Source organism: Halichoerus grypus, chromosome 1 (genome assembly GCF_964656455.1).
Source record: "Halichoerus grypus chromosome 1, mHalGry1.hap1.1, whole genome shotgun sequence".
NCBI classification, from domain to species: domain Eukaryota; kingdom Metazoa; phylum Chordata; class Mammalia; order Carnivora; family Phocidae; genus Halichoerus; species Halichoerus grypus.
In genome coordinates, this window is record NC_135712.1 from 76648892 (window position 1) to 76676551 (window position 27660).

Sequence of the window (27660 nt, forward strand, 5' to 3'; positions counted from 1 at the left end):
TCTTGATTTCCTTAGATAAGATCTCCACAAATATTTCCATGGCTGGAGATTACTTTTGAACTACAACTATACATATACATGTACCTATACACACACAAACACATACACACACATATGTACCCACACACACACACGTCCACATATATCCATATTGAAATTTAGTTCACCCCTTAGTTTCAATCATCTTGGCTACAACTATCAAGTTTTCTCTTTATGTAGAAAATTGATGTATGGTAAAGAACATAGAATAGCTTACATATGGATCATACTTTATAAAGAGTTTTAATTTGCATTATTTCATTGGAGCCTTATAATAGGCTTACTAGTAGGTAAAAGAGATGTTACTAATTCATTTTTAAATATAAATAAATGGAAGCTCGGATCCATGTTCAATATTCCATATAAGGTAATACAACTGAACTGAAATCCAGATCATCACAACATAAATTCAGTATATATTTTTTATCATAATTCTTTCTAAAAAGTTACTGTGGTTCTGATATCTGTATCTATAACTATATCTTTATATATCTGTCTATCTATCCATCCTGTTATCTGTTTGTCTACCAATCAATCACTCTATCTATTTATTTATCTCTCTATAATCTAGCTGGCCAGCCTTATATTTTACTGTGTTTGAGGTTTTCCCAGGACGCCAGCGATGCTCATGTTTATCCATTTTGGGAAAGAAATCTCTTCACATTTGGTTGGATTCACAGACCCCTAACCCACAGAGTTCTACTGATGCCCCCCAGGACTAGAAATCTTTTCTACTCTCCTCAGCCACTGTGATGCATTCGGCCCACCAGTGTTATGCAGAAAATTTAAATACAAGTCTTTAATTTAGCAGATCCACCCACAAGGTTCCAGAAGCTTAAGTCAGCATGAGGCTTTGGGAAAATATCACTCTGGAAAAAATAGTACATGTGAGAAAAATACTGTGAATTTAGAAGCATTTGTTTTACAAACTACAGATGCAAAGTGAAAGAAAATGACATCTCGCTTTGATATTAAGCATTCCTCCATAACACATCCATCTGCAGCATGTTTTGCAGCCACTTCCCCGCTAAACCTCACGGCACACAGATCTGCACATGAGGTACAATACAGCTGACCCTGTTTTACAGATGGAGAGAATAGAAACACGGAGAGACTAGATGAATTTCTCAAAGTTTCAGGCAGTTCTCAGACATCTGGCATTGGACAGGAGTAAACTAAGTCAGTCGCCCTTTCCTGAAGCTGGAAAAAAGGAACAGTGTTGGTTCCAGGCTTTCTCTCTTAAAAGAGCTTTTGTTGGCTGAGAGCTGATTCAAAGGGGACTTATCCTGAAGCCATTTTTGTGTAGCAAAACCTTAGTCTTTAGTAGATTGTATGTTTACTTGGGGTAGGTTTAGGGGAAGGCAGAGCAGCAGTTTTATAATGGAGGGAGCCTTGGAATGAAAAGACTCAGCCTTTGGTTAGGATCTTGTCTCCTTAGGCAAGTTTCTTTATTACTCTATGCTTCAGTGATCTCATCTTTAAAGTAAAGGGATGGACTAGATCAGTGGTTCTCAAAGTATGATTCTCAGGGCAGCAGATTCAGCATCACCTCGGAACTTGTTAGAAATGAGAATTCTCGTGCCTCACCCTTTACCAATTGAATCAGAAATGCTGGGGGTGGAGCCTGAAATCTAGTTTCTGAAGCCTTCAAGTGATTCTGGTGCGCATGCTAAAATTTGAGGACAACTGGATCAAAACTTCTCTAAAGGCCTTCTATCGCTAAGATTCCGAATCCATCATGTTATTGACACGATGAATTGCATCTTTCAGATAATTTTAAGAATATTTTGGGCTCAGGGTGCCTGGGTGGCTCAGTGGGTTAAGCATCTGCCTTCAGCTTGGGTATGATCCCAGGGTCCCAGGATGGAGCTCTGCCTCAGGCTCCCTGCTCATCGCGAGTCTACTTCTCCCTCTCTCTGTCCCTCCCCACTGCTTGTGCTTTCTCTCTCACTCTCTCAAATAAATAAATAAAATCTTTAAAAAAAAAAAAAAGAGACTATTTTGGGCTTTTTGAAACACATATTAGTTAATTTTCAACTTCTGTCTAGAAAGTAGGTGTTAATATTCTCTACTTTAGTGGCAGAGAAATCGAGGTACAAGCTTCCAGAATCTATAGGGATGAAGAGGTGAAGGAGTATAGTGTAATATCTCTCTTCCCCCAAATAAAATGCACTTATCCTTTCTTTCTGCAACTCAGGTTTTGGAACCACAGTTGACCAAAATATAGAATGAGCAGACATGGAACTCAGGGTTATTCTCCCATTTTCTCAACGATCTTAGCAAGATGGTACCAGTTGTTACCTTGCAGTCCCCTGGGTAAAATCTGGTGTAATATTAGTTGCTGGTTTCTACCACTCTAGAATGATAGAAGGATACATGAAATAATGTAAACCAAAGTTTTTATAGTTCCTCAGAGGCAAGATATAACTTAGAAACATTTCATGAGCCCAGGTTTGGCAATGAGGTACCTGATTAGGGTCTTTGAAATCTCCTATTTTCCTTTAAGAACATAGCCTGACATGTTAGGTGATGAGCAGATGCATATTGAATCCCATTGGTCTATGGAGATTTCTGTGGGATATACAAAGAACAGTATTCCATTCTGCATGTAACTAAAGGAACATGGCAAGTTGAACTGTGAACAGGTCAACAAGACCTGAAGATACTCCAAACCTTGTCAGAGAAAGAAAAATGAAAGAAAGAGCAGATATTTAATCCAAAGAATAATTGGTATTTGGTGGAAAAAGAATGGGCATATTCAAACAGCAGAAAAGTAGAAGATCTTCCATCTAGAACATGGAACAATGGATACAAAGAACAGGAGGGAAGATATCTGACTCTTCTCAGCAACTGTGAGTTACCAACATTTGTGCAGTCAGAGCAGAGTGGAGACTGATACAGTAGAAGAGATTTAAAATGTTGGAAAAGTAGTGCTGGTAGTTGAGTTGGAGGAGAGGAGACTCTGAGAGCTTGGGTTATGTGCTCATGACATTTGGCCTTCTGTTATTATGCCCAATTCATTCTCCTCAGTTCTCTGCCCTATTCTGAGCCCTGGGAAATTGATATCCCAGACTTTGTCACCTGGGCATAGTTGCCTTTTGACTTCAGATTGGTTTGCAAAGTGGAAAATGCAGGTAAGAATTTGGAGCGGGAGAGAAGAGAGCACATCGTGTATTTACTCCACCTCTACCACTGGCCCCCTTCCTATGCAAGGGTCAGACAAAGGCAGGTCTTATTACAGAAACTCTCTGCCATATCTAAATCTTGTCAGATTCTTAGAACATCATCCATTCCCTGTGCCCCTTTGGATCTGGGGTGGTAACTCCTTCAAATGTTGCTAATCTTGAGCTGCTTTATCTCTTGCTGGTCCTTCTAAACTTGTCCACATCTAGACAAACAGTCCACTCAGTAAACTCTCTTCACTTACCATGTGGGATGCCATCTGATGAGCTGGTTGGTGGCCTCAGAGCAAGGGTTCTGAATCTTTAATATGCATAAGAATCAAGTGGAGGGCTTGTTAAACAGCGGATTATTGAACCTCATCCCCAGAATTTCTGACTCAGTGGATCTGGGATGGGGCCCAAGAATTTTCACCCCTAACAAGTTCCCAGGCAATGGTGATATTACTGGTCTGGGGACTACCTTTTGAGAAAAACTGCCTGATAGTCCTTCCCAAATGTGGCCACAAATAAGAATTACTTCCTGAACTACATGAAAATATCAATTCTTGAAATCCCCTCTGGATCTCCTGAAACAGAATCTGGACGTTTGGAGTCCTGGAATGTGTATTTCTTAAATTTTCTCAGATGAATACGATGAAGATGGATTCTCTCTCCAAGATGCTTCCACAGTCTGAGATAATGAGAAAGTGAGCTAGTGCTTACTCTCTGACCTTTGGCTTGAGGGTCATGTGAAGGCCATCTGACCCTGCCTGAGAAAGGAACAGGAAACTTGTTCCTCTTCTTCCTCCAAGATCCAGATCAGCAGCTTCAACTTTGGAGAGGGGCGGCTTCTCCAAATACCATAAGGAAGCATAATCACCTCTTTCTCCTTTGTTTCCCATCAGTACCTGGCACACACCTTTTGAGTGAGTGCACCCATCACACTGCATTTGCACTGTTGGCTCTTAGAGCTGTCTCCCAGGGATGACGGTGAGCTCCTGGAGGACAGGGGTTGAATCTTACCAGTTTTGAATGGCCAGCACTTAGCCCTTATCACATCGTTTTATCACCAAGACAACTGGCCTGGCACAGAGTAAGTTTGAGGGGTGGGGATGGGAGGGAAGATTGTCGAATAAATGAACGAAATGATGGAATGAATGAATAGATGTTGGTCTTCCTTGTCTTTTCTATGACGTCAACACAAAATAATGATAAACCTTTATTTTGCCCTTGGAGGCTGATTTTAGCAAGTAACTTTGTTAATGCAGAGGGACTTGAAGTGAGTTGGATGGCCTCATAGATCTTTTCTGTCTCTTAACTTCTTGGTTCAACAAGAAATTGAAAGGAATCAATCTCCCCCTGACTGACAGTTTTGACAGCTGCTGTTCTCAGGATGTCAGTGGGTAATCTGTTATTCTCCTCGCCAACTAAAAACTGAACAGAGACATATGCACTGTCAGTCTCACTCCTCTGATCTCACTCCTGTGCCCAGTTCCCCCACTCCTGCCCTCTGGTTTTCTTCCCTCCCCTCATGTCAGGGAAGTGCCTTTATATTTGGAGCAACTCTGAAGCTCCTCTCTGCCTCCAGATAGAAGCTGGATTCGAACTCATCTTCTCTGAGTATTATTACAGTGGAGTCTCCAGCTTCACAAATGAATAGGGCATCATAAACGTAAAGCTGTTCAAATAATAAATGCATCTTTTCTCTATGCTTAGCCAAGGGAAGTGGATATTAAAATGAATAAGAGTAATGATAAAAAGGGAGCTAGCAGCATGGGTATAATTAAACTAAATAGCTCACACACACACAAAAAAGCTCTAAACATTGACTTCCTCTGGGGCACACCCCAGTACACCCAGACCTCGCCTCAGAAAGGTATGCACCACCTGTCATCCTAATGTAAAGCAAACACCTACACTCACCCTCCCGTCTACAATTGGGAAACAAATTTGACTTCCTGAGTCAAAAACTCTTTCAGCCCCTGGGAGAGAGAGAAAAAAACTATCTTTCCTAGCCTCAGCATTCAAGACACCCAAATGCAATTCCTTCAACTGATAGGATGACAGGTACTAAAAGATGAGGGCCTGATGCAGGGGGATTTGATTTGTATTCAGTGTTATAAGTGCATTTCATCTGTGCCAGTAAAAGTAGCCAGCAGCATTGTAGGGACATTTTGACCCTCAGATCTGCTCTACAGATTTCCTGGGGGGCCCTCTTCTAGAGAATTCACTGGGAAGTATAGGCTCTGTGCAGGCTCAGGCACCCTGGGTAGGGCTGCTAGCACCTCCACTTTCTCCCCTGGAGCCATTTAAAACCCTACAAAGAACCAGTCACGCAGACTAGGTTACACCTACCTTCCTGTCTCAAGAGCTCTGGGTCCAAATCACCCCTAGGATGAAAATTAGGAAGCATTTCCTCATTACCCTTGGTAAGCTGATCCTGTGAGAACAGTCTCCAGGTTATTTTTTCATTTGGAAACTTCATGCATTCGTGTAACCTTTTTCCTCCAAAGAAGTTATTTACACAAAGGTCTCTCCTAAGATTCTTTCCTTTTAAGGAAACAACATATTCACTAGAAAATTAACATGTGTATAATGTGTATGACTTTGTTAACGTCAGGAGCTTCTCTTGCTCTTTATTTTGCTTTCTTGTACTTTTCGAGACTCATGTATCTTCCATCTAGAGAAGCACAGGGGGAAGCCCACACATTTACCGGGACCTCGGGGAGTCAATCTATTTCCAACTGGCTTCTTTCATGGCCCTTTTCAACCTGACACAAAATGCTGCTGAGGTGGAGCCTGGCTAGGTAAGGATTTTCCCTTCTGTTCATTCGGTAATCATGGTCAATTCCTTGGTCTTCAAGCTGCTAGTTTCATAGAAGAGAATGTCCTTCAGAAAAAGAGCTTAAAGGCCTTCGTTATAATGCCGCATTTGACAGTTGGCAGAGTCCACAAGCAGAGAGAAGAGATTTGGCTGATACCATTAAAAAAGCTCAAATCTCATTACTTCACCTTTTGTTAGTCTTCTCTTTTTCTCTTATTGTTACATCTTTTGTGTCATGCTTGGTATTCACGATAGTAACCATATGTATTATGGACTCTTAGAAATATTAAGCCTAAAATAAAGCAGAATTAATTGCTCAGAATATAATGCAAATCTTCCTTACCATGTGAGTGATTTTGAGAATGCACTTATAAGTTGCACTTCTCTAGGTCTGTATGTCTCAGTTAATAGGACCAGTGGAGCAGGGATACTAAATATGCCTTCAAGCATTAATTCTCTCTGGTTTATCTCTCAATTACTGATAATTATCAAGGTGATTGTTGTCTCTGGTAGCACGGATAAACAAGAGTTAAATGAGTATATTTTTGCACACAGGATTAGTATACATGTATTATGCACACAGATGATCTCTAAAAGCATATTGCCTTAACATTTAATTAATTTTGTATTATGATTTATTTCATTCTATAGGGCAAAATAAATAGAAATCCTAGACTTGGAATTTTGAGTCCTGGGTGTCACTCTAGCATTCCTATTTAATTTTACTGTATGACTGTAGGCAAGTCACTTAACTTCAATGAGCTTCAATGTTGTTATCTGTGAAATAATAGCAGATGTACTAATCTAGGGATATATCTGTCTAAGGAAAGAGGAGAAATTTTATACTATATTTCTCCAAGAGCCCTTCTAGTTCTACCATTCAGTGAAATCTGATCTAACTCTCTAAATATGCATATCTTTATATATGAAATATCTAGACTATTTGGGCATAAAGGCAAAGGGTGGGGGTACAAAAAAAGGCAGAGAAGATGGTAACAACAGAAGTTCCAGGGAGTTCCCTCCTTGGTTGATGAAGATGAGTGTTTGTTGAGAACACAGGGAGAGCATGATGGAAGCAGAAAGAAGCCAGTGTTAATGTGAATCTTCTCTTCTTAGGACTTCTGCTTCACCTTCTTATAGTCTGAATCTGGTTCGATTTAGAGGCAAAGAGCCCCTGGACAGCCATAGTTGGCGTTCCTCACTGAAACACAGTTACAGTCCCAGAAAGCCATATTCTTATAAGGCCTAGCAATAACTTTACAAACTCTGAATTTAAATGTTACAAACTCTTAATTTAAACCAAATAAATTCATTTACATTAATAGTGATTTTAGCTAAATGACTTACTGACTTTTTTAATAAAAGAAAAACATAGAAGGGAAAGCCTAGTAAAGACACATCTACACACCGAGTTACAGTTTTGCAGTACTGAAAGATACTTTTTAATAGAAAACCATTAAACTACATTGAAAAGGTAGAAGGAGTTGTTACCCAAAAATGACCCTATTTCTTAATGAACATCACATAAAAGCAACAAATAAAATTTGTCTTGGTTTCTGGCTTCAGATACAAGCACACACAGATAAGCTGAGAGTTCTTGGGCACAAGGTTGACACTAACAGAAATTAGTTTGCTTAGAAAGTTGCCACAGTCTCACACTTGGGGACCCATACACACCTACCCAAACCATCAAGAAGTAGGGGCAGAAGTACTGGGCATACTAAGAATTTTTATCACCAGGCCTATAAGGATAAATACACTAAATTACCCAGGGGTGCTCTTCACCACTGGAATAAGTCACCTTTCCAGTATAAGAAGATATATATTGTTGGGAAATGTCCTTTATGCAAAAGGGTGTGGCAGCATAGTCTACTTCTCCACTATTTTTTTTCTCCTTCCCAGCCATAATCTCACTCCTTATGGCGAACAGGCACATTCTGATTTGGTGCAGAGGGCAAGGGAAGTCAGCATCCTGTATTTCAGGACCCAACTGCCATAGATTACCTATTTACTATGTGAACAGCCTGAAAATTATTTAGATAATAACAGAGCACAGTTAACTACACAGAGGTATTTTAATCAACCACGAGTCTGCATGTGTGGTCGAAAGACAAACTATTTGCTTAATGACCTTGAGGAGGTTACTTCCTTCTTCAGGGTCTCAAAGGGATTGAACCAGATCAGGGGTGCTGAACATTAAAGTTCCCTGGGAACCTCTGAAAACTACTGATGTGCAAGCCCTGCCACCACACCCTCAGTAAATCAGAATCTGTGGTGGTGGGGTCTGGGCGTTGGTGTGTTTTGAAAGCTCCCTAGGGATTCTGATGTGCAGCCAAGGCTGAGAGGCACAGGTTTCTTCTCAACGCAAGCAGTGGAAGGCATCAATGACAGGAGAGAATCGACCTTGGATTAAACTTTGAACTCTAGTATAAAAGAGAAGGATATTTGAAAGTGGACATGCATCTGTTGGGCCTACTCATGGGGAGCATGCCCCACAGTCTTGCCATTGGGCAGATGGCAAGTTGAAAACCCCAAAACTGGGGCGCCTGGGTGGCTTAGTCAGTTAAGCATCTGCCTCTTGATTTCGGCTCAGGTCATGATCTCAGGGTTGTGAGATCAAGTCTGGTGTCGGGCTCTGTGCTCAGTGTGGAGTCTGCTGGAGATTCTCAACCTCTGACTCTCCCCCCCCCCGCCCCCAGCCCCACTCTCAATCTCTCTCTCTTTAATAATAAATAAATAAATCTTTGAAAACCTAAAGTCTAAAATCTCAAAAGATCACTTAACATGTTTAGGGAAAACCAAGATTGCTGCTTCCCATGGTAATACTCAGATCCTAAAGAAGTTTGTTTGTTTGTTTGGTTGGTTTTTTTAGTTTTTCATGAGTGAAGTTGCTTGAGAAATAATACACCACCCAGCAAAATAGCACCCCAAAAGTGCTATTGCCTCATTCTGGCAAGGAAAACTGTGTTTTCCCTTAGGCCTTGCTTCGTAGGCTGGAGTTGCCATGGGAAGCAAGGCTTTATTGGGATGCCAGAACAAACAGGCTCTGAAACCACCCTAGCACAACTTATAGAGCTGCCTATAAATCAAAGAAAGCCCTAGGGTCAAAGCCACTTAGACACACATACACACACACTCACACATACACATACTCCCAGAAAAATATTACAAAGGAGAAGGTGTGTCAGGGATATCCAACTAAAATTACTGCACGTAAGTAATAATAACCAAAATTTATGTGTCCCTTTCATCCACAGTTCTCAAAAGATGCAGAATGTGCTAATATCACTTGTCTTTTGAAAGTTTTCCAACATTCTGAGGGATAAAAGAGGAGGGATTCTGCATATAAAGTCAGGCAGGTAGACATGGCTGTGAGGGGCCATTTAGTCTTTTCTTCCGGTGTCAGGTGCAGTTACAATGAAACCAAGTCATTTCTCTGCTTCCCATTGGCAACGTCAGGTCTCCACCATTCCAGGGTATCATCTTCCACCCACTCTAATTTTCTCCAGGGGACTTCCTACCAGTAATCACTCTGTTGGGATGAAATTTTAAAGCAATCTCTCCTAACACCACACTCATGTGCCAGTGTGAGCTTTAGGCAGGTTGATGACTACAAGCTGGCCCCCTCTTTTCTCCATTCTTCCCATTTACTCGGTTTCCTTTTTTATCATGAATGCCCATGATCCCACTAAAGAGTGAACTCTTTTGACTCTGGGGAAGAGTACCTTATTATCCTTAGAAACCTGACAATACTCAGATAGCCTTGATATTTAAAAAAAAAAATTTCTATATCTACCCCATATTTCTGACATGTGTGTTTAAGACCACATGATTCTGCTCTACCATCTATAGAAATGTGGATAGCTGGTCCGGATCCCCAGCTAGAAGGGGCTCAGTAGATATCAGTTCCCCCGACTTCTTTCCCTCAGGCAGTTCTTTTTTTTTTAATTTTAATAATGCTAAATTGAAACGTGAGATTAAGTTTGGAATCCTTACAAGAAAAGTTTTAGAAAAGAGTCCCACTTTTCCATTTAATGAGGGATTATTTTGTTGTTTAAAAGACGAGGACATTTGCAGGAAGGAGATCTCCCCACATTGTAAAGGCTGCCTGGATGGTTTTACACTCATATGTTTGCTCTGCCTGTCCCCAGCTTCTGCAGCAGTGACCCCCACCTAAAAATTACGGATTCAGTCCTGCTCAGAGCTCTGGGATTGGGCCAGACTCTAGCCATGTGGTTGATTTAATCTACTTCAATACCCTGGAGTATTACCTCAAAGGACATTCATTGCAAGCCTAACCCTGACTTTGGGTCCTTGTGTTAATAACTTGCTTTCTGTCGCATCCCTGACATCCAGTCAGCACCAGAACCTGAGTCCCTGTCACCGGCCTCATGCCTGATCTACATTCTTTGTAAATCTCTTAGCATACCAACCTCCCTAGGATTGCATTCTTTTGCCATCTCCCAAATTCAATACCTTCTAATTGATGTGAAGACCATATAGAGCTAGTAATCATGGAGGAAGTGGACAGATGGGAAGCAAACTTGGAATAATTCCTGAGTCCTACTGCAGACTCTTGTATGTGCCTTCATTCTGTTCTCATTGTGCCTGGCTCTTGATTGGATATTAGTCAACATGGAGCTTAACCAGAATATAAACTCTTAGGACTAGGGTGCTTTTTTTTTTTTAACTCTTTATTCCCTCCTTCTATCATCCATGTTTAGACTTGTGTCTCCTTTCCCTCCTTATTCTATCTCAATTTCTGCCCCTCAAGAGCAGAGGGAGCTATGCTTTCAAGAAAGATATGTCGCACTACTTGTCGTAAATGAGTTCTAATTTCTCTATTCATTGGCACAGAGAATTTGGGAAAGTTCCTTTACCTCTCTGAGCTTCCCATTTACTCATGGCATTTTTTACATGGATCAAATGAGTTGTGAAAGCTGTATGTACTATAAATATGTTGGCTATTTTCTCCTTTTTTCCTAATGTTATGAGAACAGAGTGGTAACACATACAAAATCTTCTTAAATATTTCCTCAGAAAAAATTTTAGAGCAACTTGGTGAGGGGGTTTCTTTCCTGCCCAGTACTGCTTGGGTTTGTTTTAATCACAGTCTCTAAACCACAGTTCGATGATCACTCATATAGTGCAAAGATTTGGTACCTGTATTTCTTTCTCTGCTATGCATTTTTCTCAGGTCTTTGACCCCGGCACTTTAGCTAAAACAAAACTTCAAAGAGGTCCTAAGCTAGTGGGAGAACTTCAAAGTCTTCCTACAGGGTCAATTAGCACCTATAAAATTTATCTCTGTTGTCACTAATGACTATTAAACCAAAGTGGGGGCTAATGAGGACTGATAACCACCACCTCCTGAGATTGTTGTTTTCAGTGGAGAATAACCCTTAACTCTCTACATTGACTCTCCAATGTGTGATTGGTTTAAGATTCATTAACTATTTTTAGGTTTGAGGTTCTTTTCATGATTCCTTCAAATAAGGAGCTTTCCCGTGTACCTGTGTACCTGGTAACAAGCATAGCTTAGGTGCCTGCCTGGCCCTTAAAAATAAGTCATCAAGACTTTGTGATGAAATGAGAACTCACCTCCCAGATGGATGTGAGGTCCAAAAAGCAAGTGGGCACATCAACACCAGGCACGCTGTCTAGGTCATAAGGCAAGACTGAGATCAAATCTTACCTCTGCCATTTTGTAGTCTCTTGATCTTGGGCAAGTTCATTGGCCCATCTGTGCCTTTGTAAGATGGAGCTAATGAAAATCCCAGGAGCTGTAGTGAGTGAAAAGGATGAATACAAAATACTCAGGGATCACTAGCATTTGGTGACCCTGTGAATGGGTTTTTTTAATTAACAAAGGCAAATGGATATTTAAAGCCAACGGTAAAAATGTTCTTAAAGTTTGAATTGCTATTATATTTAAGGGATCTTTTCTTATATGAATATTTCTCTCAAATTATCATGTAATTATAGGTATATATTTCTATATAACATAGATGAAATGATTCAATATGCAAATATTTGCTTTGGGTCTTATTTATATCTTCTAATTATAAAATTAGCACATTCTAAATCTGTTTGGGGAGAACCAAAAAATATAAAGGAGCAGGAAAAAGAAAAAACAACTCCACCTATATACAATTACCCAGACATCTGCTATTTTGTCACTTTCTCTTTTAAACAATTTTTACCATCAGGAATCCTACTGAAATAAAAATAAAAACAAGTGTTTTGGATATATATGAAATTTCTGATAAATGTAAGAAAATTACTCATTATTTTGCTTATAAATATTTGGCTCTTTTTATTATCATTTCCACTTTCTTTTGATTCTTCAACCTCTTCAGAGCAGGATTCTCTCCGCTGACTGTATATTAGAATCAGCTGGGGAGCTTCAGCAACAGACTGAATTGAAGGGCAGCCTTCACCTCTGACCTATTAGGAGAGTAGTTGACAGAGAGGTGGGCATTTGCATTTTTAAAATTTCTCCAGGTGAATCTAATTTACAACTAAGTTCCAGAAGCCCCGCTTCAGAGGGACTGAATCCTCTGCAACAGGAACCCATCTTTCCTATCTGAAAACAGTGGTGCCAAACCTTCCTTTCAAAGGTGCTGTGCAACCAAACCGATCTCTCCTTAGGGTCAAAACTCCTGGAAAAGGCATCAGAACTATAATCCTTGGCTCCTTTGCTGGGCACCTCTATACTTTCTTCTTTATCGCTGTTCTTTGGAAGGTTACAGATTATCACCTATCATTATATATCACAACTTTAAAAAGATAAATCAGTTTTCAAATTCTTTTTTCCTTCACAGCATTTTCCTGTCAAGTTCTCCACCCCCAAACTCTTATTCTTCAAATTTAACACTCCCCTCTCCTGATTTACTAGGTAGATTGATATCATGAAGGAAAAAAAAAAAAAAGTTGTTCTAGAAGAATCCGGTGGTGAGTTTGGGTCTCAGCCCTATCAGCCACCACATGATGGAAGGACTGAATAAATAACACACTGAAAGCCTGAGGGACACTAGATAGCGCATCCTAGGAGGGACTGTTTTGTTCACTCCCCCTTTTCCCTCTTCTACCTCTCTTTCTGATCCTTTCCTAGAGAAGATGGATACTTTTATTCACCAGAGTGCTGTGAGAATGTTTCCTAGAGAGAAATTCCTACTCCACAGGGGGAAGCAGATTGCACTCCCTGTTCACTCTTTTGTGAGGATGAACCACATCCCAGAAAGAAGGAGGACATGGAAAATAAGAGAGTGAGAGAGTGATGGACTACAGTAATTCCTCTATGTCCTCTTCAAGAGAGTGTAGTCTAAGGGGAGGGGGTAGGGGGATGGGTTAGCCTGGTGATGGATATTAAAGAGGGCACGTACTGAATGGAGCACTGGGTGTTATACGCAAACAATGAATCATGGAACACTACATCAAAAATTAATGACATAATGTATGGTGATTAACATAACATAATACAATAAAAAAAATTAAAAAAAGAATAGTCTAAAACTGCATTATTTTTTAAGATCTCTTGACAGTTGGATTTTTGGTTTGGTTGGTTAGTTGGTTTGGGATTTGGGAAAATGTATGGGTTGGGTGGGCAGAAGCTGTCCTTAAGGCAGCCAAACTATATTCCTCTTCTTTCCCAAAACAGACTTATTGCAAATGTAGCAATCAAAAGAGTTTCCTGAGGGTTTACTATATGCTGTTCTAGATTGGTAAGCCTCAAAATGGCACTCTAAGGGAGGATGTATTCTCTAACAAAAGAAAACTACTTGTGTTTCCTATGTATGTGGCCTCATTTTCTACCCCAAATACTTGCTTATGCTTCTTTTGGAAAGACTTCCTCTTTATCATCTCCTCAACACTGAATTCCAAAAAAACTTCAAGTCTCGATGGGAATACATTCCTCGTCTAAATGCTCATAACACTGACCTATATAGTTCTCTTCTTATCTAATCTCTTTTTTTACTTTCTATTTTTTTAAAGATTTTATTTATTTATTTTGACAGAGAGAGACAGTGACAGAGGGAGCACAAGCAGGAGGAGCAGGAGAGGCAGAAGCAGGCTTCCCGCTGAGCAGAGAGCCCGATGTGGGGCTCGATCCCAGGACCCTAGGATCGTGACCTGAACCGAAGGCAGATGCTTACTTAACAACTGAGACAGCCAGGCGCCCCTCTTTTTTTACTTTCATTTGAGTTCCAATGTCTAATAATGTTTTATAAGTTCTGTTGGACTATATGATAATCGTCATGATGTGATTTTATAGCAATGCTTACCATAGTGCCAGGCACATAGCAGGTACTCAATAAATATTTTTAACTGGGTATTTTATTTATTTGTACTTACACCTACAAATCAACCAGCTAAACTGGTACTATTATCATAATACATTAAAATACAAAACATCTTTCTACAAATACTAGAATGATGAACAAATGAGTAGTTATAGTAAAACAGCAAAGGGGCAGAGGAAATCAATGAAGCACATTATAGTTTAACACTTTACCGTAACAATTGAGGTTATTAACAAGTAAAGCCTCACAATCTCAGAAAATACAAATAATCCTTTATCACATGTCTTTGTATTTCTACTTCCTGTTCTTGAGGTTAGATTCTAAAACCTAAAGATATTCATATTAATATTATATCTAGTTATCTCTAGCCAGAAACATCTTTTATCACGTTGTCTGTAGCAGCCAGTGCTACTGAAATGTCTTTGATTAGACTCCAATCTTACCCTCTCAATGGACACAACATAATGAGAAACAGAATATCAAGGCAGAGATACAGGACCCTAAAAGACAAATCCTAGAAGTAAAACAGCCACTGCCCAAATTGAGATTGAATAATATACACATCGTCACACATTGGCAGGCTATAGGTTCACAGAGTAATTTGGGAATAAATCCATTATTTGCGGGATACTAAAATACTTAGTGGATTACTTTATTATACTATGGCTGTCCCCAGCAGTTTCTAAGATGGACTCCAAGTCCCTGACAGAATTTTGCTGGAACAGGATCTGGCCCTGCAGGGATTCCTCTCCACGGTTGTGGAACTGATTGTCTCAGGTCTGGTTGTTCCAGGCTTGGGGGCAGCATGTCTGACTGTTCCAGGAATGGTTGCTCCAAGACTGGCTGTTCTGGGTCTGGTTGCTTCATATGGGAAGGTTTCCAGAAATGTTCATCAGGTATCCTGGTGAGAGGAATAGAAGCCTGGGTATTCTGTAGTTGCTGAGCTGTTCTGAGTCACAGTCTTGCTATTCTTTGGCCAGTTAATTTTTTCTGCCACCTCTTCCATTTCATTCTCTGGTTCTAGAACCAGGTCTTAACCTGCTTATAGCTAAGGTTCAGAATGTTGGAAAGTTCTTGCATCTTCTGGAGACTGAGGTATTTCTGTCTCTGTAATCTATCATTGAGGACATATTGCTGGGTCTGAGAGAACATGTTTTTGTTTGTTTCTTTGTTTTGTTTTTAAGATTTTATTCATTTATTTGAGAGAGACGGAAAGAGAAAAAACACAAGTGGGGCAGGAGGGGCAGAGGGAGAGGGAGAAGCAGACTCCCTGCTCAACAGGGAGCCTAACACAGGGCTCAATCCCAGGACCCCAGGATCATGACCTGAGCCAAAGGCAGATGCTTAACTGACTGAGCCACCAGGGGCCCTGAGAGAACACAGTTCTGATCTTGTGTTTCTTGCCCTGGGCCACATCTTCCTTCTTCACCATGCTCTCCTCTACAGAAGTGGGTAGTAGTTTTACTCTGAGATTGGTGGAAGAATCAGGGCTGCTCTGAATAAGCAGATCCATGGAGGAAGGAAGAAGAGAGATAGTCCCTGAATGGGGTGTTTCAACAGATGACATTTGCAAGGCTGCATAATTTTCTTCAGGGCCACAAATCTCAGGCATTGAAGAGTCCCTAGAATTGGATATCTTGGGTCCAGGTGGGCATTGGGGCTGGACCTGGGCCCCACACTCATGTTGTCTTTCGAATTCTCAGTTAATCTTATCTCTCAATTAGTATTTTTTGAATTAATGATATTCCCAATAGCCCATAGTTGTCATCTTTTTCTCCTTCTCTTTAATGAGATTTATAAGAGTATGAGTGAAGTGTAGCTGTAGACATTAGCATTTCTCCTGGTAATAATGCTTATTATTGCTATTATTCTAATTCTTATTATACGATATTGAACAATTTTTACATAACATTTCTTGAACATTATGAAAACAAAGCATTCCTTTTAACTTTGGTTAAGCCATGTTGAACAAAAATTAAAATAACTTGATTAGGGGATCATGAGAGGAAAGCTCTTGATAATCCCTAAAATAGTTGTCTGTCATACTGTTGTATAGATGAAGAATATATATGCAAAAACACAGCAACTTGGGTGGAAAATGAAGTTCCAACTTCTGTCTCTTTTGGTATTTAATATTGCTCAGACATATGACTAGAAACTAGAAATTTCATTGTTGATAATCATATTTAATAATGGTTCTTAATACTGACAGAGTTCTTTACACTGATTAATCACCTTTCACTCACGGATTAATACCTTGGATAAGAATGGAGGACATAAGAGCATAAACAGGTCTAGTTGCCTGAGTTTACCCAGAAGTGTCATGCTAATATTGCAATAAGAAACCAGTATGAGTAGACTTGATGGGATAACACTCATGAGCTTTTTTTTCTTTTCATAATGAAGCTGAAAAAATTAAATCATTGAAGAAATGTTGAACAAAAAGAAAAGCAAGAAGAAAAAGTCACCACTATACTGTTACTCAGTGACTAATACCTCTAAAATGTGGATACATTTCCTTCTCTTTTTTTCTATACTTATACAGTCTATTAATACAATCTCCAGTCATAATTGTTTTAAACATCAGGATTATTGTAAATATCCAGTTTCATATTCTGCTTTTGCACTTTGATAGCATGTATTTTTCCATATCAGTATGTATTATAGGAAAACATAAGTTTTAATAGCTGTACTGCATTAGAATGTTTGGATAGATTACAAAATTATTTTTTCAGTTTCTCCACTGTTGGTCATTTCAGTTGTTCCAGGATATTTTTAAGTTTCTGTCACAAATGATGTCTCAATGAATATCTATGTGCCCAGATTTGTGTGCACTTGTCTGATTACTTTCTTAAGTTTTACTTCCAGATGTGAAATTACCAACCACTATTTCCTTTTCAGCTTGGTAAACCTACAAAACTAAAGGAAAGATAATGTGAGCAGTGATCTTTAGCATTGTGATTCTTTACCGGGATTGAGGTTCAGAGCATGACATAATGTAAAGAGTTGTGACCCAGAACCCTAGGGAACCAGCTTCTAACCCTAGATTGACCTCCAGTCCACAGGAGGCGCAGGAGTTCTTGCTCGGCTTCATTCAGGTGAAGTGTGGGACTCTTCTGAGTTCCTCACTTTGAACCAATTTGAGCAGGGAATTTCTGAACTTGAGTGTGCATCAGAATTATCTGGCAGGGCTTGTTAAACAGAAATTTCTGGGCCTTACCCCAAGAGTGCCACATTCAGAGGTCTAGCTGGAGTCTAAGTATTTGCATTTCTAACAATTCCCAGATGTTGCTGATGCTCCTGGCCTGAGGACCTCACGTTTGAAAACAACTGAACTAGAGCACCTGTTTAGAAAAGGGACCAGGATGGTGAGGATGCAAGGGAAATGCCTTCACTTATTTAAAATAAAACACAAGATGTAAGAATCAAAGCAAAACGTTTATCTGGAAAAGTACAGAGAAAAGGATCACCAGATTCTCTCCCCTTTAGCCCAACCATGCTTTTGGGGACTCCTGATAATTTCTTTGCCCATAATGCTGCATCTCAGAGATGAGGTGCTTACCCTTTAATATTCTAGGCCAGATGTGATTCCATACCCCAGAAAATAGCTGAGATAAGATAGAATTGTTCAAAATTGGGGCACCTGGGTGGCTTAGTTGGTTAAGCATCTGACTCTTGGTTTCAGCTCAGGTCATGACCTCAGGGTCGTGAGAACAAGCCCCATGTTGGGCTCCATGCCTCAGCTCAGAGTCTGTTTGAGATGCTTTTCTTCTCCCTCTCCCTTCCCCCTCCCCCTACTCATGCAAGCTCTCTCTCTAAAAAAAAATAAAATAAGTAAAATCTTAAAAAAAAGAATTGTTCAAAATTACTTTATCAATACTAAAGGCCAATTGAAAGAGAACAAAAAACAGGAAGCAGAAAAAAGTCTAGCTTACATAGTACAAATATCTGACAATTTTATTAGTAAATAGACTTCAAAAAATTGTAGCTCTGAGCTATCGCACACCAGTCTCCCCAAATGGCTATATCACAGCTGTGGGTCCTTGGCAACTTCCTAGACCTTTTGCCTGGTTCCTCGCTTTCCAGACAGAGCCCCATCCCTCCATATGGCTAGAACAGGGGACATGTCCCCATTCACCTAGCATATGCTGTCTTCTGGTCCACTGTGTGACTAAAGCTATTTAGGGGCAGCCTACTTGGTTTAGCTTGAGGGACATACCTGTTTCTCTAGCAACTAGTGGGATTTGGTAGTTGATAAAGAGCTGACCCAGCCTAAGTTACCAAACACCTAGGCCCTTCTCACTACATCTAGTTAGGCAAAGCCCAATAACACTTTAGTCACAGCATGATTCCAGCATATGTGTAATAAGAATTGTACACCTACAGTAAATAGGCTGTAGGACAGGGCAATGGCTGTTGTCCTGTCACTAAATGAGTATGAATGTGTGCACAGTTAGACTAATTAAAGGAAAAGGGGATGTTCAGTCAGTTTCCATACATGCAGGGGGTTATAATTAGGGTCTTTTGGGTATGACCAAAAAGGATGAATCTAGGGCTGATACATAAACATCATAAGGAAAAGATTAGAGAAATAACACTTAATAGGCACTTACCGTATTCTGTGATTGTGGCAGGTAGTTTCTCAGAGATAGAGTTGTCTAAAAATAAAGTTAGTTATCTTAAAAGATAATGGGTTACATGTTACTGGAGGCATTCAAACCAGATTTATGTTCAAGTACCACTTCTTCCAATCAGCCTTCAGTTTAGTCCCATTCCCTGGATCCTAGGTTTTGAATGATCCTGAATCACTTACTTTATATTTTCTAACTTGTCTTTCTGCTTGTACTCTAGCCCTTATAATCCATTGCAGTTAGAGCAGTCATTTAAAAATGTGACTATAGGAGCGCCTGGCTGGCTCCATCAGTGGAGCATGCAACTCTTGATCTCAGGGTCGTGAGTTCAAGCCCCACATTGGGCATGGGGCCTACTTAAAAAAAAATTAAAAATGTGAAAAATACCATACCTCTACTTAAAACACTTCAATAACATTCAAATATACTTGGAATAAAAACTAAACTCAAGATGCTCTGCATGGCCTGGCTGATGCCCACCTCTCCACTGAGAGAATCTTCAACTCTCTTCCATGTTCACCATACTCCTGACCTTAGGCCTTCTTTCTGTTTTTTTGACCAGGCCACACTCATGCCTCCCTCAGCCCCTTTGCATGTGCCGTGTCTTCTCAGTGATGTTCTCCCCCAGAACAAGCCAGTTCCATTTTATCATTCCATTCTCCAGCAAAATGTTTTCTCTTCAGAGAAATTCACCCCCACCATCCTCTCTAAAATCTAAATGCCTCTACTTACAACCACCGGTTTTAAACCTATTTTTCCCACTGTATTCTGTCTACTGCCCCTATTACCTCTTTAAATTACTTTATTTATTGGGTTACTTATTACTACCTTTTTCTTTTCTGCCACGGGAATGTGTGCTCCATGACAAGAGAAGCCTTGCCTATTTTATTCACAACAGTATCCCTAGCACCTAAAGTACTGTCTGGATAGAAAAGGGTGGGGGGGGAGAAGAAGGAAGGGAGGGTGGGAAGAAGGGAAGAAGATACAAAAAGGAGTTAAAAGATTTCTTTCAGCATTTCAGTAGCTAGGACATGTTTTACCAACGACTGTACATTTGAGTTTTTTTAAAGGTTTTGTGTGGATTTTAAAGACCAATAAATTTATATGTAATCAGCTTCAGATCCCTTCTCCTCCAACCAAATTATTTTCTTCAATCACTCTGTTATAGAGATGGAGAAAATTGCAAGTTGGTGAGGTTGACTTGACCAAGGTCATGTGGCAGAGCTGAGACAAGTTCTTTCCACTGCATCACCCTGGAATTTCTTAAACACTCCAACCAGACTTACACCTTTTCTCTAAAGAAAGCAAGAGAGAGTTCAGAGTCCTTATTTTTAAACCTGCATTAAATGGAAACCTTTGGAAGAGCAGGTGGTAATGTTATGAATCTGGCTCAGCAAGGGAACACTGAGGTCATGATATTTTTCACATTTAGTAACTTCAAAAATATAGGGATGATGTAAACTTCCAAAGACTTGTTGCCAACCTAGTGATACTGGTAACTTTGGGCAGGAGGTTGTATCATTGGTCAGGGCAAAAACATGCATAGCCAATGAGCTCTCTCCAGTCAAGAGAGATGCTCTGGTAATGCTTTCAGATGGCTGTCTTGGATTCACATCCTGCCTACAGTAACACTAGCAAGGCTGCTTAAGTTTCCTATTAGATACAAGACAAAAATATCCTATGATGTGAAGAAGTTGTTAAGACCAAAGAGTACCTACTTCATGGAGTTAAAAGATTTAATGAGTGAACACATTTAATAATGTGCTTCACACATACTCTGGCACTTAGTAAATACTAGTTAAATGTCACTTTTTAAAATGAAAAAAATAAACAGATTGAAATGAGAGTGAATTTGAATGTTTGATTTTCTGAGTGACATTGGGTCACTCATAATTCAGCCTATTTTGAATTCTGTTTCAAGTAACTCATCCTCAGTGGAAGAACCACAAGATCATAGGTCAGAAGTTGAAGGGACATTCATAGTGATCACCTGGTTACAAATGAGGTAACTGAAACAAAATACCACCACCACCAACAGGGACAGAGAGACTTAATCCAGGGCAGTGAAAGACTGCAATTCAAACCCAGATCAATTTTTCCCCAATCCATTGTTTTCTTCTCTGCCCCAGACAGCAATGTTTATTGCACTTTGCATCTGGCCCAATTTTATTTTTTATTTTTTTTTAAGATTTATTTGTTTATTTCAGAGAGAGAGAGAGAGTGAGAGAGCATGTATGCATGCGCGTAAGTTGGTGGAGGAGTAGAGGGAGAGGGAGACAAGCAAACTCCCCACTGAGCTGGTAGTCCAAGGATGTGGGGTTCTCCATCCCAGGACCCTGAGATCATGACCTGAGCTGAAATCCAGAGTCCAGTACTTAACCAACTGAGCCATCCAGGTGCCCCTGGCCCATTTTTAAAACTTCCTTCTACATTAAATACTCTGAAGTATAGATATATAGCTATAAGGTTAAGATATATAGCTCCACCTTTAAACCAGAGGCCCCCAGTAGGTTTGTATTCATTTTACCTAACCTACTGGAAGATCTCATGACCACACTCTAGATATTTCATCACATGGGGGATCAAAAACAGCAGATCCTATCCAAAGACACTTCCAGACGTAAAATTCTGTGATTCTTATTACTTATGATGATTCCAAACCAGTTATTCTTGAATGGTTCCCAAATATACTGTTTAAAATGGAAAGGAGATAGGTAAAATGGTTATATCCAAATTGATCGTTTAAATTATTTTGCCTGACTTCACTCCAGCAATGTGCCCTTGTAGTTTTTTTATATTTTATGATATAAATCAACTAATTTTTACTATTAATTTACATAGAAACTACAAGGTATTTTAGCTCCATTTGATTGACCTTCAGCTAGCATTTAAGTTTAAAAGGAAAGTTAAACAATTCACTTCATTTCTGTGCAGATGGAGGTAGACAAAGTTAATGCTCACCCTGTAGCTATTAGAGATGTCTGCCTGCATTCTTGGCAATTTCTCATATCAAGGGTGTAAAAAGAGTGCAATAGGCGAAGACTGGAAATCCTGGGTTTGAATACTGGCTCTAGTGTTTTGCACAACCTCTGATTCTGAGATAGGTCACTTCCTGTTTCTGAGTTCAGTGTCTTCATCTGTAAAATGAGGGTGGAATCTACTAGATGATTCAACCTCCCCTCTCCCAATAAGTCAAGGTTCTGTTGATAAACACCAAAAGGTTTAGGAGATGGCACAATTAAATTCCTTCTACACTCCCACGTGCTGAGGAATGACTTAGCAGCAGAAAATAGCCATGTTCCTCTCAATGTGGGTTTAGCTTCTTCCAACTCCAAGCAGCTGGACGAGTAAGCAGATGTATTTGTGCTACTGCAGAAGAAAATACCAAGCAGCCTGTACTCCTCAGTGTTTCGCTGAGAGATAATTTAGGATTCACTTCCACACATACTAGTAGTCCCCAAACCCTGACAATTTGGTATATGCTTGTGCATTACATTTCTCGTGGGGGTCCGCTCCTTCCCTCTAGTACACAAACAATGAGAGTTCAAATCCTCAGCCTCTCCAACCTGAGTCACTACAATAGCTTTCCAGTCTATGCTTAGCTTCCCTCTTCCTCTGTCTATTCTCATCCCTGTCCCAAGTTGACCTCTCTAGAACAAAAATCTGACCACAGCCAAGACCTGCTTAAAAAGTCTATGGCTCCTGATTGCCCTCAGAATAAAATCTAAACTACTTAGCTTTACTTTCACATGATTTGGTCCCAACCTATCTTTTCGATCTCAGTTCCCTCTCCGTTCTTACCCAGACACTCCATGTTCTACCCCAAGGAAATGTTTTCCTCTTGAATAACATCAGACTATATTTACTGAGCATGTTCAAGGTGCCAGGTGCTTTTATATACATTATCTCATTTAATCAAAGAATATACTTCAAGACAGGTATTAGTATCTCAGTTTTCAAGAGAGATTGACTAACTTGCCCAAGGTTCCTCAGGTTTTGGAGGGGTGAGCAGGGCTCAGACACAGGTCTGTCTCTCTGTGCTTTTTCTACTTGCACATGCTCTCTTCCCAAGACACTCTGCACTTTAACTTCTTTGCACATGCTCTTTACTCATTCTAGAATGTTCTTTCCATTTCCCCACTTATTGTTTAGACCCATCTAAAATGTCATATTCTCTGTGAATATTTTTTTGTTTTCTTCTAATGGAATAAACATTCTCTGTGCTCCAGTACTTTCCTTATAGACACACATAGTATTATAAATTATAATAGAGATATTTTTGTGCATAGCTTAAACTCCTGTGAAAATGTAGGCTTCTGGAGGGCAAGGGCCATGTTAACTCCACACCTGGCATTTAGTACAATGCCTAGAAGATAGGAGGTATTCATTAAATGTCTTTGGGAATGAATGTTCTATTTTATCTTTATTATTCTCATGTCTAAATTTAGATCTGAGAGAGATGTAGCAAAATCAATCACCAAATACTACCCAGTACTAGGGGTTGGCACAGAAAGAAAGCTTACAAAAGAGCAGAGCTTATACTTCAAAAATAACTAATTTGTACTCAGAAACGTTGTACTATCCCTGATAAAACGGATTACTCCTAAAATAAACTACAACCATTTTGTTGAAAAAAGTGAAAAAAAAAAAAGAAACATCTCTACTGATACCATGGTTAAAAATAGCTATTTTGTCTAAATTGCTCAAGCATTAGTTGTCTTCCACTCTTGGAGCAAAATAGACTTGCAGTCTTTCTGTGAGGATAGGTAGTGATGTTTTCTTGCAAGAACTCACATCCAGGCAGAGGGTTGGGTGCGTTCCATAGTGAGCACCACATTTTTAGTGTATTACAACAACAATAACAATTACAAAGACACAAGGATATGGCCCAGTCTAAGGTTTTTGTGGAAAGTATTCTTGCATTTACACAGCAAGACTTTCCAGATTTAGACAGGCATGCCTATTTACCCACCGAGGGAAGAAAACGTCTCAGCAATTTAACATGCCAAGTAGATATCATTTGTACGGAAACTGCCAGCTATTTTAGAGAAGGTAATAAAGGCAAATCAATGCCAGCAAACTGTGTTTCGCGTCTTTGAGATGGCATTAATGAAAGAGAAAGCTTTCTTTTGGTAGCATTTGTTACACATTTGTTACATACACAGAGGCCCACAGGCCTCTCACTTCCCCTCCACAATGTTGCTGCTCTCTAGGCCCTCCCACCTCTGTCCGAGCAAGGAGGGCACAACATGATGTTACTGCCTCTTCCCTCTCACTTTGGGGCCAAAAGAATATTCCAAAACATGGGTTGTATCATGTCACAAGTTTTCATATGAATCTAAAATAATTTACCCTCACTGCCTAGAATAATGAAATGAGGCTTTTAAGGCCTACCTCACTTCAAGCTGGAACACCCTCCCCTATCCCATAAAACTCCTACAATACTATATTCTTCAAGGCACAGCTCAATTATCACTTTCCCAAAGAAGCATTCTAGTTTCAATTCAGATGAAGCCTTTTTCTGAATAGTCCGATCTATTTTGTTGTTGTTGTTGTTGTTGTTGTTGTTGTTGTTGTTTCTGTGCTTTGTATTGAGTTCCCTGTTTATAAATTGTAAAAGCCCCAAGGTCAGAAACCACATCTTTTTTTTTTTTTTTTAAGATTTTATTTATTTATTTGACAGAGAGACGGTGAGAGAGGGAACACAAGCAGGGGCAGAGGCAGAGGGAGAAGCAGGCTTCCCGCTGAGCAAGGAGCCTGATGCGGGGCTCAATCCCAGAGTCCTGGGATCATGACCTGAGCTGAAGGCAGATGCTTAACAACTAAGCCACCCAGACGCCGCTCAGAAACCACATCTTAATGACTGAACAAATGAGTTTTTTTGCCATTAAACATAAGAAAGAAACATAACATGCCGTTAAGCATGGCTGCCTTTTCCTCATAGAAAAATCCTGATCTCAAAGTGTAATCTCAATAAAGAAGATTCAAGTCAGGTTGTGGGGAAATATCATGAAGCCACAAACATTAAAAGACAAGAAATCACATCATAACAATTGACCACTTTCATGGTTCCAAATGTGCTTTTAGAATCCTGCTGGTTCTTGGTGTCCTATCCGAAACTAATGTTATAAATTCAGTAAGCTAGGCTTGTAAAGATTTTTTTAAAGGATATGAAGCAAAGATGAACTTCTTGGATTGTAAAATCATTAAAAGTGGTTGCTGGTAAGTGTTTTTCAGAATGGTACTTTCTCTTCCTGTCTCTCAGAGTCTTTTGGAAGCACAGCATCCTCAGTGTTTCGTGTTACAGTTGAAGAAACAGGTGCAGAGAGATTAGCTCATCCAAGTCCATGGGGCAGTAAGTGGTGGAGAAACAATATGAAAGCAGGAGTTTGACGGAGTTTGACACTGGACTCGTGTTACGATGCCTTGTCTGAGCTACTCTTTCTGCTGCCTCCTTCTTGAAACAAGACTATTCCTCTGTTTTCTTTGTTCCTCATGGAAGTAATCTAAGAAAGAAGCTTAAGACCTTTCCCCAAACTTAAAGCCTGTTCAAGAGCCTATAACTCTGGAATGTATTCTTGAGATTTTAAGATGTATCTTTCATATATGTGAGATATGACTTATCTAAGATGTATTTTAGTCTAAAATACTTTTAAGTTGAAATAGCAACATCCTAATTTTGTAAAAGCTCATTGTATTTACTTAATCTCCAAGGTGAATTGCATATTTATGGATTATTTAAAAATCAAATCACTGATATGGAGTGAAGTCAGGGAAGCCAGGAATTAAGGCTGACTGAGAATGTTCCCCCATGACAGTTGTCAATGGAGCTGGAAGAAGGATCCACATAGTCCAGGACTGAAGCCCAAAAGTTGTTTGTTTCAAAGAGCAGTGTTACCAACTTTACTTATTTATTGTCTATTGTTTTTCTGTTTCCCAATCCATTGGTAATTGATTTTATCTTCCTTTAATCCTTTCTGCTACTTTTTTCAAGTTCATTTTATTGGTGTCTTTCTAAGTTCTTATCTTTTATGCTTGGTGACTTTCTTTCTTGATTGGTAATGAGAACATTAAGAAATAGTCTGCTTTGAGTATAGTTTTGCCTCCGAATCATAAATAAATTATTATAGTTACTGTCAGGTATGAATAAGTGATGGTATAGCTATATGATATTATGCAACACTTAAAACACTTCTAAATGATTTTTATCACAAGCAAAAAAAGTTATAAAGCATGTTATACAGTAACATACCAATTTTTAATACCCTTTAATGCTTAAAATATACTTCAAGAATATTCACTGGTGTTATCTCTAAATGGTGGTATTATAGCTCCATTTTGTTTTCTTCTTTATGCCTTTATATTTTCATTTTTAACATGATTGACAGTCATAATCACTTAAAATTTTTCTATTCAATTTTCTGTCATATTTCTAAAAGATGATTAAGATAATAATGAACACAGGGGCACATAGGTGGCCCAGTTGGTTAAGTGTCACTCTTGGTCTTGGTTCAGGTCATGATCTTGGGGTCATGGGATCAAGTCCTGCATCAGGCTCCATGCTCAGCACAGAGTCTGCTTGAGATTCTGTCTCTTCTTCTCCTTCTGCCTCTCCCCAACCCCCATTTCTAAATAAATAAATAAGTAAATAAAGAAATAAAATCTTTCAATACCATGAAGATAATAATGAACATATATGAAAAAATGTTTATGACGTCAAATTTTTAAAAAATACTTGAATGTGTGTTATAATCTTAACCCTGGAAAATTTAATTACATAGATAAAAAATTAGAAGGAAATAGATACAAATATGAACTACTATGTTCTTAATTGGGAAGTCGTCAATTCACTTTGTTTTCTTCTGTATTTTTGTAACTTTCTGCAATGAGATAAAATGAATTTTATAAGAAGAAAACAAGAAGTAGATGTTAGTCATTATAAAAGTTTACCCCAGAAAGCTGTTGGAGTTTTTTGCTCGTTTGTTTTTTTGGTACATGCCCACCTGACCCCTAGGCTGTTCGAAGAGCATTCCAGCTGCTCTTCCGGCTTCTTCCCTTGTCTGTCTCTCATTCCCTTCTCCACACTGCTGATAGGATCTTGAGAATCCCTATCATTTTCTAATCACAGTGCTCCCCTGATGGGAACACTTCAAAGACTTTTGACCACCTCTGAAATGGAATTTGAAATTTTTGACATCAGCAACCAAGCTCTCCATTTTTAGACTCTGAGTGTAGGTCTATGCTTATACTCACTTTTTCTCTCAACAAATTCTATGTTCAGGTCAAAATGAACACTGAATTCAACTCTCTGCTTGCAAGGGCTTGAGTCCTTGCAAAAATAATCCCATTTTTTATTTTATTTATTTTATTTTTATTTTTTGAAGATTTTATTCATTTGAGAGAGAGAGAGAGACAGGCAGGGAGAGTGGCAGGCAGAGGGAGAAGCAGGCTCCGCACTGACCAGGGAGCCTGATGCAAGGCTTGATCCCAGGACCCTGGGCTCATGACCTGAGCTGAGGGCAGACACTTAACCGACTGAGCCACCCAAGCGCCTTCCCATTTTTTAATAACACCATTCCCCACTCATATTAAAATGTAATAAAAATTTCCTAGACCCTTCTTGATTGCCTCTGCTGGAATAAGCAACTTTCTTACATATTTTCATGGCCCTTACATCATACTGCCTTCGATTATAGTCATTC

The 27660-nt window shown here is 39.4% G+C and overlaps 1 long non-coding RNA gene and 1 pseudogene across 3 annotated transcripts in view; both read right to left on the minus strand.

The window, feature by feature from the left end:
* LOC144379859 (uncharacterized) overlaps positions 1-27660 on the minus strand; it is a 92079-nt gene that overhangs the window by 29570 nt on the left and 34849 nt on the right. The gene's annotated exons all lie outside the window — the stretch shown is intronic.
* Positions 14344-15645, minus strand: LOC118550319 (homeobox protein NANOG pseudogene; annotated as a pseudogene).